The sequence below is a fragment of the Panthera uncia genome (assembly GCF_023721935.1).
Source record: "Panthera uncia isolate 11264 chromosome E2 unlocalized genomic scaffold, Puncia_PCG_1.0 HiC_scaffold_20, whole genome shotgun sequence".
In the NCBI taxonomy this organism is placed as follows: Eukaryota; Metazoa; Chordata; class Mammalia; order Carnivora; family Felidae; genus Panthera; species Panthera uncia.
In genome coordinates, this window is record NW_026057589.1 from 3,522,223 (window position 1) to 3,537,699 (window position 15,477).

The window sequence follows — 15,477 nt, forward strand, 5'->3', positions numbered from 1 at the left end:
TAAATAATAAAATTATAAATAAAAGGAGGGATATTACAACTTGTACCACAGAAATACAAAGAATCATAAGAAACTACTATAAACAGTGATAAGCCAACAAAGTGGATAATCTGGAAAAAAATAGATCAATTCCTTAAAACCTACTGAGTGAATCATGAAGAAACAGAAAATCAAAACCAATTAATTACTAGTAAGAAGATTGAAGCAGTAATCAAAAACTACCCCCTCGCCCCAAAAAGCCCAAGACCAGATGGCATCATGGATGAATGCTGCCAAACATTTAAGGAATTAACCCCAATCCTTCTCAGACTCATCCGGAAAATTAAAGAGAAGGGGACACTTTCAATCTGATTTTGCAAAGCCAGCACTGTCTTCATGCTAAAGCCATATAAGAACACTACAAGAATGAAAACTAGAGTCCAATATCCCTGGTGAACACACATGCAAAAACTGAACAAAGTTTTGGAAACTGAATTTAACAGCACATTCAAAGGATCATACACCATTTTCCATTATCATTTGTCCTTGGGATGCAAGGATGGTTCAACATACACAAATAATAGGATATACCACATTCACAGAATAAAGGATAAAATCACATGACTATCTCAAGAGATACAGAAAAAAAACATTTTATAAATTTCAACATCATTTCAAGATAAAAATCTCAGCAAATTAGAAGGAATGTACCTCAACATAATTAAGGTCTTATACAAGAAGCCCACAGATGGGCTCACACTCAGTGGTGAAAAACTGAAAGCTTTTCCTCTAACATCAGAAAACAAGTCAACAGTGCCCTCCCTCACCGTATCTATTCGATATAATACAGGAAGTTTTAGGCAGAGCAATTAGAACAAAAATGAATAAAATACAATAAATAAAATAAAAGTAAAATACATAGGAAAGGGATAAGTAAAATAAATAGGAAAGGAATAAGTAAAATTGTCTCTGCACATAACATGATCTTAAATATAGAAAACCCAAAAGACACCACCAAAAAACTGTTAGAACTAATAAATAAAGTAAAACTGTAGGATACAAAATGAACTCCCACAAAGTATCTTCATTTCTATACATTAACAACAAATTATACAAAAATAAAGAAAATAATTCCATTTATAATAGCAATAAAATACCCAGGAATAAATTTAACTAGAAGAGGTGAAAGATCTGTATACTGAAAAGTAAAATACATGGATGAAGGAAATTCAAGAAGACACAAACAAATGGAAAGATATCTTGTCCAGGAAGAATTAATATTGCTAAAATATCTATACTACCAAAGCGATCTACAGAGTCAATATAATCTCTGTCAAAATTGCAATGCCATCTTGTACAGAAATAGAAAAAAAAATCCTAAATTTTGTATGGAGCCAAAAAGACCCCAAAATAGCCAAAGCAATATCAGAAGGAAGAACAAAGCTAGAGGGATCACACTTACTGAGCAAAGCAAAAATTAAAAAAAAAAAGAAAGAAAGAAAGAAAGAAAGAAAGAAAGAAAGAAAAGAAAAAGAAGTGGAAATACATCAAACTAAAAAGCTTCTGCACATCAAAGAAAATAACAAAATGAAAAATCAACCTACACCATGTAAGAAAATATTTGCAAACCATGTATTTAATAAGGACTTAATACCCAAAATACACGATGCACTTGTATAGCTCAATAAAAAAAATCAATGAATCAATAATCTAATTTAAAAAGGGCAAAGGATACAATGAATAACTATGCCCACAAATATTATTAAATGGGTCAAATCCTTGAAAATTACAATCTGCCAAAACTCACATAATAAGAAATAGATTATCTGAATAGGCCTATATTTATTAAATAAATAAAATATTTATTAAAGAAATAAAGAAATCACTGATAACTTCCCCAAAAGAATGACCAGGCCCAGATGGGTTCACTGATGAATTCTAGAAAACATTTAAGGAAGAAATTATATTAATTCTCTACAATCACTTTCGGGGTATAGAAAGAGATGAATACTTCTTTATTCATTCTTTGAGGCCAGCATTACTCTAACACCAAAACCAGACAAAGACATTACAAAAAAACTACAGACCAGTATCTCTCCTGAACACAGACACAAGAATCCTCAACAATACAATTAGTAACTCAATTCCAACAATGCATGAAAAGGATTATAAAATATAGCCCAGTAGGATTTATCTGAGGTAGGCAAAGCTGATTCAACATTCCAAAATCAATTATGTAATCCACCACACTAATAGGCTAAAACAGAAAGATCACATGATCATATCAATAAATAGAAAATAAAGCATATAACAAAATCCAACACCCGTTTATGATAAAAACTGTGAGTAAATCTAGGAATAGATAGGGAAATTCCTGACTGTGATAAAGAATATCTATGAAAAACGTATAGTTAGCATCATACTTAAAAGTGAGAAACGTAAAGCTTTCTCATTAAGATTAAACACAATGCAAGGATGTTCCCTCATACCATTCCTTTTCAAGATGACACTGAAAGTTAGAGCTAATGCAAGAAGACAAAAAAAAAAAAAAGAAAAAAAAAAAGAAAGAAAAGAAAAGAAAAAGTATGCACACTGGAAAGGAGAGAAATAAAACTCTTCATTTGTAGGTGATATGATCTGATCATATATGTAGAAAATCCCAAGAAGTGACAAAATAACCCTCCTATAATAAGCAACTGTAGCAAGTTGTAAGATACAAAGGTAATGTATAGTAGTCAATTGTTTTCCTATAATGATTAGGTGGAATTTCAAATTAAAAACACAATTCAGTTACATTAGCATCAAAAACAAAATGAAATGCTTAGGAATAAACCTAACAAAATATATAAAAGATCTGTATGAAGAGAACTACAAAATGCGATAAATTAAATGAAAGAAGAACTACATAAATGGCGACAGATTCCATATTCACAGATAACAAGACACACTATGGTCAAGTTCTTTCCAACTTGATGTACAGATTTGATGCAATTCAAATGAAAATCCAAACAAGTAATTTTGTGGACATCAACAAACTCTTTATATGGAGAGGCAAAAGACTCAGAATAGCCAGCATAATATTGAAGGAAAAGAACAAAGTAGCAAGACTGACACTATCTGACTTGAAGACTTACTATACAGCCATAGTAATCAAAACAGTGTTTTATTGGTTAAAGAATGGACAAACAGATTAATGGAATAGATAAGAGAGCCCAGAAATGAACACACATAAACAGTCACCTGACCTTTGACAAGGAAGTGAAGGCAATACAATGGATAAATGACTTTTCAACAGATGGTGCTGGAACATTTGGACATTCACATGCAAAAAAAAAAAAAAAAAAAAAAAAAAAGTGAATATAGACACAGACCTTATACCTGTCACAAAAATTAACTCAAAATGGATCACACATCTAAACGTACACACAAATTTATAATATACCTAGAAGAAAACATAGGACTAAGACCAGATAACCTTGAGGATGACAATGACTTTTAAAATACAACATCAAAGGTACAATGCATGAAAGAAATAATTGATAAGCTTGGCTTTATTTACATTAAGAATATTTGCTCCACAAAGGATAATGTCAAGAGAATTAGAAGACAAGCCACAGACTGGGAGAATATATTTGTAAAGAGCAGATCTGATAAAAACTGTTATTCAAAATACACAAAGAGGTCATAAAATTAAACAAAAATAAACAGCCTTATTAAAAAACTGGCCAAAGATGTGAACAGAAACCTTACCGAAGAAAATACATAGATGACATTAAGCTTATGAACAGGTGATCCACACCATATGTCACTGGGGAACATCAAGTTAAAAGAATGAGTTGCTATTGCACAGCTGTTAAAATGGCTAAAAGCCAGAACAATGAGAATGCTAAATGCTGGTGAGGATGTGGACAAAAGGAATTCTCATTCCCTGCTGGCAGAAATGCAAAATGGTACAGCCACTCTGGAAGACAGTGTGTCAATTTCTTACAAATCTAAAAAGACTCTTGTGACCCAGAAATCATGCTCCTTTCTATTTACCCAAAGGACTTGAAAACCATGTCCCCACAAAAACCTGCACATGGATGTTTGTAGCTTCTTTAATTGTAATTTCCAAAACCTGGAAGCAACCAAGATGTCCTTCAGTAGGTGAATGGATAAATACATCGTGGTACTTCCACATAGTGGAATATTATTCAGTGCTAAAAAGAAAAGAGCTATCAAGCTATGAAAGACATGGAGGAAAAACTTAAATGCATATTACTAACGGATAGAAGTCAATCTGAAAATGCTATATACTGTATGATCCAAATCATATGACATTCTGTGAAAGGCAAAAACATGTAGACAGTAAAAAAGAAAAGATTAGTGTTTACCCGGGCTGGGGGGTGGGACCCAGATAGGCAAAGCAGTGAAGATGGTGTGTATGATACTTTAATGATGAATACACAAGCCAAAGAGTGAAGCATTATGCAAACTATACTTTGGGTGATTATGATGTATCAATGTGGTTTGTCAATTGCAACAATGCATCGGTCTGTTGGAAGATGTTGATAATGAAGGAATTTATGGGGACTAAGGACATAAATGAAATATGTGAACCTTTCACATTTGATGTGAACATAAAATTGCTCTAAAAATGGTCTAAATTTTAAAAATGGACAAAAGACTTGAATAGGTATTTCTTCTGAGAAAGATATACAAAAGGCAAATATATATATATATATACACACACACACACACACACACACACACACACACACACATATAAAACGATGTTTAACATCACTAGTAATGAGAAAAATGCAAATCAATACTACAATGAGATATCACTTCACATTTGTTAGAATGGCTATTATCAAAACAAGCATTAGCAAGGGTGTAAAGAAAAGGGAATCCTTGTACATTGCTGGCAGGTAGGTAAGTTGGTACAGCTCTTAAGGAAGGCAGCATGCAATTTCCTCAAGAAATTAAAAATAGAGGCACACCTGGTGGCTCAGTTGGTTGAGCGTCCAACTTTGGTCCAGGTCATGATCTCGTGGTTTGTGAGTTTTAAGCCCCACGTAGGGCTTTTTGCTGACATCTGAGAGCCTGGTGCCTGCTTCTCATTCCGTGTCTCCCTCCCTCTCTGCCCCTCCTCAGCTCGTGCTCTGTCTCTCTCTGTCTCTCTCGCTCTCAAAAATAAATAAAAACATTTAAAAATTTTTAAAAAATTCAAAACAGAGTTACCATATGGTCTAGCAGCCCCACTTATGGGCATATATCCAAAGGAATTGAAGTCGGTATTTTAAAAGACGTCTGCACTCTTACAACCATTGTAGCACTATCCATAACAGTCAAGATATGAAAACAACCTCAGTGTCCACCAATGGGTGAATAGAAAAAGAAAATGTGGTATATGTGATACAATGGAGTATTATTCAGCCATTCTTTTATGACAGAAACTTCTGTCATTTGAAATAATGTAGATTAAGCTGGGGGGGGGGGCATTATGCTAACTGAAATAAAACAAACACCCAAAGATAAATCCAATATGACCTCATTCATATGTAGACACTAAAAAAGCCAAAAACATAGAAACAGAATATAATGGTGGTTTTCAAGTACAAAGTTTCAGGCACAAGGTGAATGAATTCTGAGGATCTAATATACAACATGGTGATTATATTTAAGGACACAGTATGGTATACCAGAAATTTGCTAGGAGAGTACATCTGAAGTGTTCTCAACACCCACGCATACAAAAATACTAACTAGGTGAGGTAATGAATTTAATATTCCTGAATGTGGTAATAACTTCACAATGGGTATGTATATCTTAAATCATCACGATGTATACCTTAATATATATATAATATATATGATATATTTATCATATATATAATATATATATTTATCATATATATATCATATATATCACATATATATTTATCATATATGTTATATATTAATATGATATATATCTTTACTGTAATATACATATATATTTCATTTTAGTTTGTCTATTATTACCTCAGTGAAGCTAGAGAAAAAATAATGAGTTTATTATCCCTGAGAACTGAATAGGTTCAGTGAGAGTTTGTGGGTCAGTGCTAGAGAAATGAAGATTATCTGGAGGCATCCAACAATAGTTCAGACTTAGCCCAAGGTCCAAGAAATCAGTGTAATTTCATTAAGATCAGGTTGATTATCAAAATATATGCATAGCGAGAAGTGTACTGACATGAAAAATGTGCCTTCCTACTGGCACATGGAAGGGGACTGCCACTAGGTATGTTTTGTTTTATTTTACAATAACACAGTAATACATAATCATGAAAAAATAAGAGAAGCCCATTTAGGGTAATAGAAATAATACAATCAATCCAATTTAAAGATAAAAATAAGAATGACGATCCCTATTTAAACACATTAATAACAGCTTTTCAAACACAAAAACTCCCAAATTCAGTAGCTTAACACAATGGAAAATGAATTCTTATCCACATAAAGTCAAAATGGGTGTTAATGATCAGTGAGTGTTCTCTTCCAATACAGAATTAGAGATAAATGACTACCTAGTACCCTGTAGTTCAGCCATCTCCCAGGGCCATGATCCAATGATAGGTCCTCTGCAAATGGAAAGAGAGAATTGAGAAGGCATTATCTCCCTCCATTGGTGATAATCAATCTCGTGTCCCTGTTCACATACAGGATGGAGGAGGGGCACAGGTCTAAATTTTTTTTTAAGATTGAGATCACACTGCAAATTTTATTAACATTTTGTCATAAAAAAGAAAAAAAACTTACTCTCCTGAAGATGCACTCAAATGAGCCATAATGCTCATGTCTTTTCCAAAACAGAGCAGCAAAAATTTTAAAATACCTACTGTGTACCTCATACTATGTCAACATTATGAGGAATACAGAATATACAGGATCGGATACTTAACAATGTTGCATTATCATCAATAAATGAAATAGCAATAGGTATACCAAGATAAATGCAATTAATTCCAAATTCTGTGATCTGGGAAAAAAATTCACCAAAAAAACGTTGCTAGGGAAGCACCTTGCAGAACTTGAACATAAACAGAGTACAGATAAGCACAGAAAAAGGGGAAAGAAATTCCAACTTAAGGGATACAGAAAACCCACAAATTATAGTTCAGTGTTTCAAAAAATCAACACTGTTAATCATAATTCAAATATTTTATTAGGTTTTTAATATATGAAACTCTTTATAAATGGCAGAAGGCTTTTAGCCAATTGGTGATAAAACTGAATTAATTAAGATTTACAAGATCTCTCAGAGTATTGCAAACACTGTGCTTTACTCATCTATTTTGAAAAGAAATTGGTATAATTGGTGAGATTTTATCATTTTACCCCATGAGTATAAAGAATGTTTTACCATGGCATAGTATTTATTTCAACTGCTTTTCACTTTTTGTATCCATTTGGTTCAACGTTGAGAAAGAACTTGATGATATCAAAGAAAACCATAGCACAAATCACAACTGTCAACTCTTATAGTTGTAGGCTTTAACTGACTAAGATGAATTACTTCATCATTGAATAAATCATTATTAATCATAATTTGTGTATGTTCTTGGACTGTGCAATTTAGACTGGCGGCACTACAGCCTGCCCAGAACTAATTGCTATAAATGTGCCAGATGTTGTAAAAATCTGGATACATTTGTGATAAAGTCGAATTGTGCAAATTTGGTATGAAGCTAGAAGTGCATGATTTAAGGGTGCAATCTATATTTCTGACATTATAGGTCAAAGAAATATAGTAAGTATAGAGAGCCTTTATTAATATTGTAAAAGGTTATTTCCCTCTGCACTAAAGACCATTTTTTTTTTTCCTTTTATGTCTTGATCCTAATAGATCTGAGCTTGGCTATAAATTTCGATGCTCCCACAAAGGGCATCGGTCTGTGGAAAAATAAGAAACCAAGGTTTAAATTAGAACACTGTTCTTTTTATTTCAGGTATTAGCAGAGACCTCTTCCTTGTTATACACGAAAATGCATAATAAAATACAATGTCGCTACTCTCGAAGACTTCTAAGACCATTAGGACAGAAATAATATGTTAGGGGGAGAAAACAAAACAAAACAAAACTCCTTGGTACTTTCTGATTCATTTAGAATTAAGCTGCATATCCGTACATTAAATAATAAGCAAACATTACTTAGAGGTTATGGGTATCAATATTTCCATTTTCTGTGCATTGTTATGGTAATAAAGCCTTTTAGTCAAGGAAAATATGAAGCCATAAAACTTAATGCTCTATTTGAGGAGCAATTACAGCAAATTATAAGCAACTGGGTTGTACAAAACTGCCATGAATAAAATTTTAAAGTATAATAATATACTGTAAGCATTTATATAGCTGATACTATCCATTTATTTTGTGTCAATCTTTCTAAAGATAATCATCAAAAAAAAAAAAAGCTGGATTCCTGAAATAATTACCATGTTGATTACTTAGAAGGGCAGACTTCAAATACATTTCAGATTAAAGAATTTTTAATAGGGCTCTGGTATAAAATATCACATTTGCTATTCCATCTCATTTAATACAATAGAGAGTTTGTGGGAAGCTTTGTGGTACTATTGTGTATTTGTGTGCATGTGCGTATGTGTATGTGTGTATATACGCTGTAGGTGAGCAGTTTAGTTACGTTGACAATTGTCTATTTACTGCTATTTTTTACTAAATGTTGAAGACATTTTGTAGACTTTAAGCATTTTACTCATGATATCTTCCAAATTAAAATCAATATGCTTTGAAACATACCAAATGACTAGATTTTAGTATTTCTATCAAATACAGTTTATAAAGTACACCTCAATGGGTGTTTTCCTATGAATACTTTCATCAAACCATAAAATATGAAAACAATATGTAACCAAGCATGTATCAATATTAGACATAAATTAGTTATATGTCGTAAATAATTACTAATGCCAAATTTTTATTAAAATCATTTTTTAAAACCGTGTGCTACTTGTTTGGTAATTTGAGTAATATTTATGTTTGTCACTTAGTTATTTTCTTTCCCTTTTTGATGAACATAACAATGTTAATACCCCAATACACCTGAATGTCACTGCAGAATTTAATTACACATTATATATTTACAATCTGCTTGATAGCCACTATGTTTGTTTGCTCATCAGTCTTATTTGTTTGAGAAAGAGAGAGGGCAGGTGCAAGCAGGTGCCAAGCAGAGAGAGAGGGAGACAGAGGATCCGAAGTGGGCTCTGCACGGACAGCAGCGAACCCAATGCGGGGCTGGAACTCAAGAAACCTGAGATCATGATCTGACCCGGAGTCGAATGCTCAACCAACTGAGCCACCAACGTGCCCCCCCTTAGTTTTATTTTAAAGATATTTCCTCTTTTCAACTACTCATATGGAGAATTGGAGATGATTTGCAGTTAATAATGAGATATTTTGGCTAGTTACTGATTTATTTAATACTCTTTCACAACAGAGCTATACGAAAATCTCTTCACAATGGGGAAATTAACATAAAATATATTTAAACCTATGTACAATAGATCATTCTAAACCTCCAGACAATTCTATAGGATCTTTGATATCCTAATATTATTGATCACATGCATGTATGAAAGAAATACAAAAATATACCATAGACATATAATTTAATGCTTGCTTTACCCATTTGTCACTAGCTGCTCTGAGATACACCATACCCACTGGAACTGCTAAAAGGGTAGTCCTAAGTTATAATATTTTTATATTGACAAACATTGATTGGCTCAAAAACGGGCAGGGTCCACCTACTGAGCTAGTGAGTTAGTTGATTTCACTATTTAATAATGAAAATAAGACAAATAGGGTCTGCATTTAGGCATTATTATCTCTGAGCTGAATTATCTTTGGAACCGGGTAAGAGTCAGGGCCACAATGCCCAAAGAACATGCTGGCCAACAGGGTGGTGCAGGAGAAACTATTTGTAAGCATACTGAACTTAGTATTCAGGAAGAAGACATACACACACAAGAAATGAACACACACACACACATACATACATACATACACAAAGAAAAATTAGACCATGAAATCCTTAAGAGAGAACCAGGAAGCCACTTGAGTTTTTGAATTTTATATTCAAGTTTCAGCCTCCAGGAGGTATGTTTTTTTTTTCCTTTTGTTTGTTTGCTAAAGAATATCTAAGGAATTGAATTTTGTGTTCTCAATCACTACCCTCTTATTGTATGCTACTTTTCATAGTTTTCTTTACATTGTAATCACAAGCCCTGACACAGGGAAGAGGATGGACGAAAGAAAGAAAGAAAGAAAGAAAGAGAAAGAGAGAGAAAGGAAGAAAGAAAAGACAAAACTACAGAATTCTTTCTAAGATTGCTTTCTATTATGTTGAAATTTTAAATGATAAGCTTCAAAGAACCACCAGCCAAAAGCCCATGGCTGGAAAGTACAGACGCCGATTTCCCTGAAAAACGCATTATGTTCTACAAGCCTGTGGTCCTATTCCCTGAAAGCTTTCCAGAATTCTCCACACAAGGATTCACTACTGGTCACCCTCCTTTAGCATATCTGATGACATGTAGGCTAGCCCTTTATGATGTGGAGAACAAAGGCAAAAGAAATATAGAAAAAAATAAATAAATTTCCTTTGCAGCCCATTGACAAATACTTGGGACAGGCAGAGTGACCTTATTCTAGGGGCTTAACTGCCTCAATGTTAATACTTTGCTAAGGAAAAAAGGCAACATTAGCTTGACATTAGCCTGACCTCCAGACTTCTGTAAGTCTCCTTTAACATATAAAAATGCCTTTGTAAACTTTATCTCTACCCCCCACCAAGATACATGTTAGTAATCATCCTGCAAGCATATGTTCCAATGATATGTATCTGAAGCGTCTCATGACTAAAGTTTCATAAGACAGTAAAATGACCCTCAAGGTCCTGGAAACCTTATTTCCAAATTCCTTAGAAACTTAAGGTATCCCTGACCCCCTCCCAACTTGAAAGTATACAATCACCCACTCCTCACAACCCGAATGCAGCTCTTTCTGCCCCCAGGTCCTGTCCTCATGCTTGAATAAACCATCTTTAAAAAATTTTTTGCTTTGTTTTCAATGTTTAGTTTTGAGAGAGAGACAGAGACAGAGACAGAGCATGAGTGTGGAGGTACAGAGAGAGAGGGAGACACAGAAACCTAAGCAGGCTCCAGTCTCTGAGCTGTGAGCACAGAGCCCCTGATACAGGGCTCAAACTCCCCAACTGGGACATCATGACCTGAGTCAAAGTCGACGCTTAACCAACTGAGCCACCCAGGTGTCCCTACAACCACCTTTTTTTTGCACTGAAGATGTCTCAAGATTTCTTTCTTGACTGGTCTTTACTCCCAGACCCCAACATTTCACATCGTGAAGACAAGTCGTTCTTTCTTCATTGATGTACTTTCTGGATTAAATTTCCTGTTCAGTACTCACAAGTTCAGCTAAGATACGTGGCAAATTGCATAAGCTAATTAAATACAGTAAGAAAATTATCAGAACCCAAAAAAAAGAGAGCAATCGGTGTGAGAGAAGGCAATAGGGATCAAGAGTGACCAAGACCTGAGAGAAGGAGCAGGGCAGAATATCAGAGGGTAACGGGAGAACAGCTGCAGAGTTTTTTGCCACCTGCTTCTTTTGCAACCCAAAGAGTAATGGACATATTTTAGAATCAATCTCCATAGCAGTTGGGCCCTTATTCCTCAAGTACCTTTATTCTTTTTAAAATTTTCTTTAACGTGTATTTTCTTTAATTAATTAATTTGTTTATTTATTTATTTTCTGAGAGAGACAGAGCCTGAGTAGGGAAGGGGCAGAGAAAGAGGGAGACACAGAACTCCAAGCGTACTGCAGGTTCCACACTGTAAGCATAGAGCACTATGTGGGACTCGAACCCATGAACCCATGAGCTGTGAGATCATGACCTGAGCCAAAGTTGGATGCTTAACCTAGTGAGCCACCCAGGCACTCTATCAAGTACCTTTATTCAAAAAGGTTCTGTGCCCACCCCCATTGGATGAACTCTACTAAAAGAAAAAGTAGCCCTTTAGATCTGCCCCTGAACCTTCCGTGAAGGCTTTATTCTGTTACTGAAGTTTTCATCATTTTATCTTTTTAACCAGCACAGATTCCTTATATATTTTTTCTCTCTTCCTTAGGAAAACAATAGAGAGCTGGTTACTAAGAAATAATATAAAAAATAACTCTATTTTAACTATGAAATGATTATAGTTTATTTTCCATTAAGATTTTCAAACATATTCTTTTCATATTGCCTGTGTAAAGTATATGGAATTGCCTTTTATGAAAAGATACCGTAAGATTATGAGCATTAACAAAAGCTTCTTACATTGAACTTTTCCATACTCTTCCATACTATTCTCTTTGGGTAAAGCATATGACCAAAAATCCACAAAATAAATACAAAGAAACTAAAACTAAGTACAACTAACATCCAATGGCCTAATCTCTAAAGAAAAGACAATCTCTCTGGTTCTTGTTTTGTTTTTTTTTTTTTAACTTTTAAAGTTTAGTTATTTTGAGAGAGAGAGAGAGAGAAAGTTTTGTGGCCTGCTAGTGGAGAGGGCAGAGAGAGGGAGAGAGAGAGCATCCCAAACAGGCTCAGTGCTTTCAGAGAGAAGCAAGACAGGAGGGGGCGGGGCTGAATCCCAGGAACCATGAGGTCATGATGCTCAACTGAACAGAGCCCCCCAGGCGCCCCAGTGTTGCTTCTTGTTTCTTATCACATCTCCTACATTCTCTCTGTACACGTATCCTTATTCATCCCCTAAAGGAACTGTGTATGTTTTATTGGGCAAAGACCAGTAAATTAATTGTCCATGTTTCCTAGTGTGCCAAGTCATACATTTCTAGTTTGTAGGGCTCAGAGATTTCACACGAGTATCAAATTACAGTCTCTTTCACACACCCCCTGGGCAGTCAGAGAGATACCGATGGCCAGTACGATTCCTTACATGACAAGACACCAAGCCATAATAGGCACTTCAGTCTGGACTTTTTCTATAAACTGGGCACAGTTAATTAGACAATTAGTTACCCAAAAGGGTACTATGAAGGTTAAATGGGAATAAAAAAGCAAATTAAGTGCTTACACGTATAGGTAAAACCTGATTTAATCCTTACTATTATGGTAAGTATTCAGTTAATGGTGGATCTTGCCTATTTTGTAGTTTACTGTTTTTATTTTGATACATAATATCTGGGTCAGTTGAATGCAACCCAGATAGCAATTCAGGAATACATTTAGCTAGCAATATCTGAGTCAAACTAGGACTAAATCATAATCTACTTCTTCCAGGTGACTTTGATATCTGGCTAATCATTTGCATTCTTAAATTATCTTTCAGCCCCTAGACTTCAGATTTTCAGCTTCTGTTAGAACAATGAAAGATCCATTGCTCACAGTTGATGCTGCTTCCTCAATGCTGGTCAAAGCCTGTCACTTCATCCAGTGTTTCAGGTACCAAGCTAGAATCTTCGATTCTTCCTTGCTCTAACCCCATGGACACAAGGACCAACTAGAAGTTTGCAAATGTTCTTTCATAATCTATCTCAAGAGATCTATTGAACATTGAACAGACTTGGTTTTATTTCATTTTATTTCATTAAATGATTCATTCAAGTAATCATTTAATTTTCTGCTGTCTGGAGATAAAAATGTCAAAGAGAAGTAAAAACAGTAAATCTGAAATGTGCTAAGATACCCTAAGATGTCACTGACACAGCATGGCCAGTTTTCTATCAATCTATCATCTTGACATTACAACACTTATCAGTTATTAGCCTAAGGAGACATGCATTTAAACCTTAAAGATCACAATGGAGGAATATACACTATTTTGATGTCATTATTTATATTTCATCTCTGGCCCTTCTTTTGATTCTCATCTATAATGGGATTAGATTATAATGGCTAAGGTTAATGAGACAATTAACTTTATACATGATACCAATCACAAAGATTGTTTTATTGTAATTAACCATGGTGACTTCTAGCAGAGTTCTTTGTACTCATAAATATATTTTTTTCAAGGAGTTCTCGAGGCTTAAGGGAATTATTTCAAAAGTTTCAAAAGCATATCAAGAAGCCAGATGTAGAAATATTTAATTAAGTTTTGCTATGGGAGATGAAATGAGCATGAATCATGTGAAATGAAAGTTTGTGGTAGTCAGCAGTATATTAGTTTCCAAATAGATAGATAGAGGCATTCACGTGAGAGCTTTTAGTGGGTTTCCAGAACCTCCCGTTTGACCTTTTCTTAAGTCTGTTTTTCAAATGTGCTTGTTTTCTGACTGATGTATTCAAAATGCTCTTTTTCTGCTGACAGTGCCCAATTTTGTTGTTTTATGGGATGCAGCTCGAGGAATTTGCAAAGACATGACCAGTAGCTCGTGTACAAAAATGGATTTCAGAAATTGAAGAGCTGTAATGTTTCTTGTGTTTTCTCCTCTCACAGTGAAGCTTGTCAGCACCTCATGCAAATGCATCTCATAATTTTACAGACTCAGACCTTTAGAGGTATACCCACTGTCAGGATTTCACTTGCATGGTGTGGCTTCCCCCGCTTACATAGTCCTGAGAATTTAAGTGACTTCCTTCAGGTGCTCAGAGAGAAGGACGACTCACTTTGACAAAGTGAAAGGATGTCAGGATGAGACAAACAGCTGCTAGCTAAAAAAAACAAGTTTTTATCTTTAAACACATCTCGAGAGGTTCCTATTTCTATTATGCTCTCTGTCAGTGTTGAGTGAAGCAGTAATTAATTTGCTTTCCTGCTATTGTATGGAATTCTCTATTTCATTCAACTTTTTTTTTTTTTTGAGAATTTCAATGCTTTCTTCTTTTTTTTGTAGACTGACACAATGACATATCTCTGTACGCTGGTGTCCTAATTAGTTTATCTCCTGACATAATTTTAATTAGCTCTATGATATGTCTGGCTTGCTTTTCCTCCCTGACAATTGCTACTGCTATCCAAAAGAAAAAAAAAATGGTGATATTTGTTACAACCTCATTTACTTTTGAAATCCCCTGATCTTTAGCACAAAAGAAGAGAATGTTTTCCTTCTCACTAACAGGAGGCAGAAGTTAGAGTAAAACAAACAATGAATTTCTCCCGTGATCAGCCATTTTTTGACATCTGGACCCTGGATAGCAGTCTAACAGTGTCTGCGTGCAGGGGCAATCACTCAGCAAAGCCATTCCATTGCATTCTCCATCAGAACTCGGAATTCCCAGAAAAGTCCGCTGACTGAAGTGCTATTTGGCCCAGGGGGAGCTGAGCTTGCTTTTTGTTTGTTTGTTTTGTTTTGTATTGGTTTTGATTCTGGTACGTATCTCTTTAAGGTTTTCCTACAGTATTTTACACTACTTTTCTACCATAGTTTTCCTAGGAAACACACTTCTCATTCTATCCAACAATTCTTGAGTTTCC

General features: G+C 34.6%; 1 long non-coding RNA gene across 1 annotated transcript in view; it reads left to right on the forward strand.

Annotated features, from left to right (window-relative positions):
* The window catches only part of LOC125916325 (uncharacterized), a 32,741-nt gene extending 19,073 nt beyond the window's left edge, over positions 1-13,668 (forward strand). The window contains exon 3 of the long non-coding RNA XR_007455870.1: positions 13,390-13,668. This is a non-coding gene — a long non-coding RNA (uncharacterized LOC125916325). The remainder of the gene's footprint in view (positions 1-13,389) is intronic.
* Positions 13,669-15,477: the final 1,809 nt, after the last annotated feature.